Here is a 7,002-nt window from a genome sequence, read left to right as displayed (position 1 = left end):
ACCCATAACGGAAAGGGGCAACTTGTTCCAGAAAGTTTCTGAGCCCACCAGACCCGCTCAACATTGTTTTCATTGTACACATCCACAGAATTAGCGACCCAGGTACCTAAAGCACTCAAACTCCCAGTGCAACCCCAGCCACAGGAGCCCGACCAGAAGAACCCCAACCAGAGACCCCAGAGGGAACAGAAGTGATTTTTTCATATTGATCTTAAGACCAGATACAGCCCCGAATACCTTCATTCTCTGTGGCAGCTCTGGCACAGACACACGAGGATCCTGCACATATACCAGAGCATCATCTGCATACATGGAGATTACATGCACAGCCCGACCCACCGGGACCCCCCCACTGCACTAACTCCTCACGAAGCCAAATCGTCAAGGGCTCCACAGACAGGGAAAACAAGAGAGGCGAGAACGGGCACCCCTGTCGCGTACCCCAACCGATCTCCCAGTCAGCAGATGTCTCTCCCCCAACACGCACACGAGCTGTTGGGGCAGTATACAGTAGTCGAACCCAATCGCAAAAGCCGGAGCCAAAGCCCATTTCCCGCAGCACATCCAATAAATAATCCCACTCAATGCTGTCAAACGCTTTCTCCAAATCGAGAGACACCAACGCCATTTCCGACTCCATTCACTTAGTTTCATGCATAACATGCGCCAATCGACGTAGATTAATGGACGTACTACGACCCGGTACGAACCCACATTTGTCTTCGTGCACCAGGCCCCGAATCACTCCCCTGAGCCGAGTGGCCAAAATCTTACAGAGTACCTTGATATCACTGTTCAACATGGTTAGTGGTCGATAGGAAGATGGATCCACAGTGTCTCGCCCTGGCTTAAGCAACAAACACACTATACCTTGGCGCATGGTATCTGGTAACTTACCACACCTCCACGCTTCCTCAAACACTTCCAACAGTCTCTCCCTGAGTGTGGAGGAAAAAGCCTGGTACAATTCCACAGGAAAACCGTCACTACCAGTAGATTTAGATTTTGCCATTACTGTCACTGCCACTCCCACCTCTTCTACCGTGATCAGGAGTTCAAGCGTGTCCCTACTCTCCAGGTCCAACCTCCGCAACCTTCGCAGTGCAACCGCTGCCTATACCCTCTCAAAGTTGTTCTACTTAGTGTGTCCCAACATGCATTCACCTCCTTGTACAACCTGAGCTCTTCCAGCTTGTCTGCGCTCGATTCGGGCGGCCACAGTTGTACCTCTCCTAATGTCACCTCTAGGGCCGTAAGGTCTCGCTCCAACTATCTGTGCACCCCTCCCACCATGCTTATACATTCCCCAGGAAGGACAGCCTTCATAGCCTCCCATTCCTAACCGCAAGACGTAGTTGTGTTCCAGTTTCAGTCCAGGTACTGTTTTAAGGCAGTGTTTACTTGTTCTCGACATCCCTGATCAGACAACAAGTCCGCAGGCATACGCCAACCCCAAGCCGCATGGGGGGGATGTCTGTCCCCATTGCAACTGGAGCCGAACCGGCGCGTGATCTGACAAAAACTGACCCAGATGAGTGACATCCAGGACCTGCGAACCGTCGAGGCCACCCAACAGAAACCTGTCCAGTCGAGAATAAGTATCATGTATTCTAGAATGACAAGTGTATTCCTTACTATACGGGTGTCGTTTCCTCCAACCACCCCGGAAACCCAAATGCACCATCACATCTCTAAGAGATTGTACCATTAGGGGTCTGGTTCCCAACTTCGGCGGGTGGCGATTCAACCCTCCAATTATCACACAATTATAGTCCCCTGCCCAGACCAAGGTCTTATCCAAGCTGTCCCCTAAGATCTCAGGTATTCTAGAGTAGAAGATGGAATTATCCGTGTTGGGAGCATGTATATTAAGGATCACAATGGGTAGACCATCCAACATGTCCTCCATCAGAACATAGCAACCCTCCACATCCACCTCACTGTACACATGGGTAAAGGGAACCCCGGGGGCCACCCACACAGAAACCCCTCGTGCATAGGAAGAAAAGGAGGACGAAACCATCTGTCCCCGCCACTTCTTGGCCAATTTATGCGCTTCCTCATCCGTCATATGAGTCTCCTGAAGACATGCAATATGAACCATGTGCCTACGAAGGAACGAGTGCACCCTATAGCGTTCTGTATAGCTTTTCAAGCCCCGGACATTCCAGGTCAGCATATTAATAAGAGCCAGGTCAGTAGAAAAGGATGCCCCCACCCACAGGACACAACCCACTGCGCGTTACCCCCCCCCCCCCCAGGACGACACAGAGAAGGACAACCTGCACACCCGCTCCAATTCCCGCACTGTTGAATAAACTATAAACATGAACATAAACATAACCTCCCCCACCCTGAAAATACAGTAAAACAACCAAAAAAAGACCATACTGTAAGTCCAGTCCGTGAATGCTGCCAGGACCACAGCCTAAACCCCACCCTACCACAGTAAATGGCCTACCACAACTGTGGAGTGACCACCCCCCCCTAGCATCAAATCCCGATATAACCAGTACCACCCCAAACCTGAAAACTAAAGCACAAAAAGCGCCCCGGAGGACCAGTCCCATCCCAGGCCCACATCATCTCTCCAGGACCGCCAACAAACAGCACACAGCAAGATCAACAGTCAGGTCATCTCGGCATCCCCACCCGCCTCCAAGTTCCGCTCCGATGCTGTGCCCCCATCCGAGTTTGCAGGCACCACCGCCATTGTTCCATCTCGCTGTATCTCAACCCTGTGGCAAGATTCCTCCAGCCGCCCCGAACCATGTGATCTCCAGTCCGGGCTTTCCGAGCCCGATGCCCGTCGAGCGGCGCCTCCAGATTCCTCCAGTCTGCCAGGGGCCACCTTGTCCCACATCTTCAGCCAACGCCACACCTCAGGTTGCTCAAAAAAGTGTGATTTGCAACCCGACAAAACCTTCAAACTGGCCGGATACAGGAGCATGTATCTCATGTTCATGGCTCGGAGCTTCACCTTGATCTCCATGAATCCTTTACGAGAGTTCTGCACCTTAGTAGTGTAATCAGGATAAATTGAGATCTTGCAGTTCTCATATATCGCCTTCTCCGACTCCCGTGCTGTGCGCAGGATACAGTCCCAGTCCTTATAGCTAAGCAAGCATGCAATAATGGCCCTAGGAGGATGTAGGAAGTTGGCTCTGTATATACTATCTCAAAGTAAGAGATAGTGTGCACAGAGTCCAAGGGTTCCCCTTCGAAGTAAGATAGTGGCAAAATTAAATAATTCTAATGTTCTATTTTGTGGTAATGTGGTCGAGCAGTAGGCTTATCAGAGGGTAGTGTTAAGCATTTGTTGTACACACACAGGCAATAAATGAGGAACACACACTCAAAGACTTTATTCCAGGCCAATAGTTTTTATATAGAAAAATATATTTTCTTAATTTATTTTTAGAACCACAAGTTCAAGATTTGAAGTAAATACATAAAATGCAAGGTACTCCACACAGGTAAGTTAGGAACTTAGAATTAGAGCAATAACATATACAGTTTTTGTTAAAATGGCAATAAGCTATTTTAAAAGTAGACAGTGCAAAAATCAACAGTTCCTGGGGGAGGTAAGTTTTGGTTAGATTGTGAGGTAAGTAAGACACTTACAAGTCTCAGTTCCTGGGCATAGGCAGCCCACTGTTGGGGGTTCAAGGCAACCCCATGGTTACCACACCAGCAGCTCAGGGCCAGTCAGGTGCAGAGGTCAAAGAGGTGCCCAAAACACACAGGCGCCTATGGAGAACAGGGGTGCTCCGGTTCCAATCTGCCATCAGGTAAGTACCTGTGTCCTCGGGGGGCAGACCGTGGGGGTTTGTAGAGCACTGGGGGGGGGGGGGACAAGTAGGCACACAAAACACACCCTCAGCTGCACAGGGGCGGCCGGGTACAGTGTGCAAAGCAGGCGTCGGGTTTTGTATAGGAAACAATGGAGGGACCCGGGGGTCACTCTAGCGGTGCAGGCGGGCCATGGGGGTGCTTCTCAGGCCAGCCACCACCTGGGCTAGGCAGAGGGTCGCCTGGGGGTCACTCCTGCACTGAAGTTCGGTTCCTTCTGGTCCTGGGGGCTGCGGGTGCAGTGCTTGGTCCAGGCGTCGGGTCCCTTGTTACAGGCAGTCGCGGTCAGGGGAAGCCTCTGGATTCTCTCTGCAGGTGTCGCTGTGGGGGTCCAGGGGGGTTGTCTCGGGCTACTCACTGGGTCATAGTCGCCGGGGAGTCCTCCCTGTGGTGTTGGTTCTCTGAATCTAGAGCCGGGGGTGTTGAGTGCAGAGTGTGAAGTCTCACGCTTCCGGCGGGAAGAGTGAGGTCTTTAAAGTTGTAGAAAAGTTGAAAGTTTGTTGCAGGTTGTTGAGCAGAGCCGCTGCTCACGGTAGTTTCTTGGTCCTGGGAGTCAGGGCAGTCCTCTGAGGCTTCAGAGGTCGCTGGTCCCTCTTGGATGTGTTGCTGGTTGCAGGTTTTTGAGTCAGGAGACAGGCCGGTAGGGCTGGGGCCAAAGCAGTTGTCATCATCCGCCGTCTCTGCAGGCTGTAGGTCAGCAGTCCTTCTTAGTTCAGGTTGCAGGAATCTGATTTCCTGGGTGCCGCTAAATACTAAAGTTAGGGGTTTGTTTAGGTCTGGGAGGGCAGTGGCTAATGTCCTGGAGGGTGGCTACAGCCTCTTTGTGGCTCCTCCCTGAGGGGAGGGGGGGCACATCCCTAATCCTATTGGGGGAATCCTCCAAACTGAAGATGGAGGATTTCTGAAGGCAGAGGTCACACTTCAGCTCAGGACACCTTAGGGGCTGTCCTGACTGGTAGGTAACTCCTCCTTGTTTTTCTCATTTTCTCCTCCAGCTTTGCTGCCAAAAGTGGGGGCAGTGGCCGGAGGGGTGGGCATCTCCACTAGCTGGGGGATGCCCTGGGGCGCTGTAACAAAGGGGGTGAGCCTTTGAGGCTCACCGCCAGGTGTTACAGTTCCTGCAGGGGGAGGTGTGAAGCACCTCCATCCAGTGCAGGCTTTGTTCCTGGCCACAGAGTGACAAAGGCACTCTCCTCATGTGGCCAGCAACTCGTCTGGTTGTGGCAGGCTGGCAGAAACTGGTCAGCCCCACACTAGAAGTCGGATTGGTATTCATGGGGTATCTCCAAGATGCCCTCTGGGTGCATGTTACAATAAATGGCACACTGGCATCAGTGTGCATTTATTGTGCTGAGAAGTTTGATAACAAACTTCCCAGATTTCAGTGTAGCCATTATAGAACTGTGGAGTTCGTGTTTGACAAACTCCCAGACCATATACTGTTATGGCTACCCTGCACTTACAATGTCTAAGGTTTTGCTTAGACACTGTAGGGGCATAGTGCTCATGCACATATGCCCTCATCTGTGGTACAGTGCACCCTGCCATAGGGCTGTAAGGCCTGCTAGAGGGGTGACTTACCTATGCCACGGCAGTGTGAGGTTGGCATGGCACCCTGAGGGGAGGGCCATGTCGACCTAGTCATTTTCTCCCCACCAGCAGACACAAGCTGTGAGGCAGTGTGCATGTGCTGAGTGAGGGGTCCCCAGGGTGGCATAAGACATGCTGCAGCCCTTAGAGACCTTCCTTGGAATCAGGGCCCTTGGTACCAGTTACAAGGGACTTATCTGAGTGCCAGGGTTGTGCCAATTGTGGAAACAAAGGTACAGTTTAGGGAAGGAACACTGGTGCTGGGGCCTGGTTAGCAGGCTCCCAGCACACTTTCAATCAAAACTTGGCATCAGCAAAGGCAAGAAGTCAGGGGGTACCCAGGCCAAGGACGCATTTCTCTACAGAGGAGCACCAGGCCACAGAGGCGCCACAAGGGCCCGATGAGCACACTCCACAAAAAACACTCTGGATAGCCCTGCAAGCTGTAACACGTCCTTGATCCAGTTCTCCACAAAGGATTCGACAGCAGACCCTTCCGCATGCTCTGGAAAGCCCAGCAACCTGACATTGTTCCACCGGGACCTCCCTTCTGCGTCCTCCAGCCGTCCCACAGTAGATGTGGCCTGCGCCATTTGCGTCCACAGTGTCCCCTTCTCGGACTGCAGCTCCACAATGGAACCCTCCGCCACCTTCCCCTTCTCCAACACCTTACTAAGGTCCACTCTCAGCAGATTGACCTCCACAGCGACTGTCTCAATTTTGCCCTCCAGTGCCACCTGGGAGTCCTGAATGGCCACAGGTAGCTCCGCTCGTGACAGCTCACCAGCACTCAGAGGAGCACCGGCTGCATCTCCACTCCCCTCCAATCCCGCCAACTGCTGCGGTTGAGCCACAGGGGTAGAATACTGTTCCATAGTAGTGCCCTGTGAAGCATCCGTCTGTCTGTGGCGCCCCATGTTACTCCACACAGGGCCTAAATGCAACTGGCTGCCTTCCGCAGAGTCCAAGCAACAAAGCACCCCAAGAACAGTTGTTGCAATACTCCACTCCACAAGAATTCAGTGTCCAACCAGGCAGGAAGATCAGATGGCCACCTGTGTCACCAGCAGATGCGAAGCTAAGAGGCAATATGCACCAGCAAGGTCAGCATAGGGACCACAGCACGATGGAGGCCATAAAGAGTGAGGAAACAGCTAGGTCGTCAAAGGATACCTCCAGGCGCTCACTCCGCGAAACTCGCCGCCCATCAATACAGTTCCGTAAGCCCAGAAGCCCAGGATGGCAGCCAGTCACTCCTGGGCCTCAGGGGGACACAGCAGCACACCTCCTAGCTCGGAATGCCGTCCCCTAGCCCGCAGCCACCCGATTCCAGCAGGCTCAACGGCACGACAAGCCGCTCTGCCCACAGGCCAGCCCAGAAGCGAGCCCAGCAAACAGGCCTCTTGTCCCGGCCCCAATCCTGAAAACGCCTCCACCACCAATAGGCCACCCCTCCAGCCGCAGGGTCTCCGATGCTCCTGCACCAGCTACGGGTGCAGCCTCTTGTGTACTCAGTGGGGGCGGGGGGGTTGTATATAGTTGTAGCATGTGAATTGAAAT

The sequence above is a fragment of the Pleurodeles waltl genome, chromosome 6 (assembly GCF_031143425.1).
Source record: "Pleurodeles waltl isolate 20211129_DDA chromosome 6, aPleWal1.hap1.20221129, whole genome shotgun sequence".
Lineage (NCBI taxonomy): Eukaryota > Metazoa > Chordata > Amphibia > Caudata > Salamandridae > Pleurodeles > Pleurodeles waltl.
Note: the sequence above shows the minus strand (reverse complement) of the source record.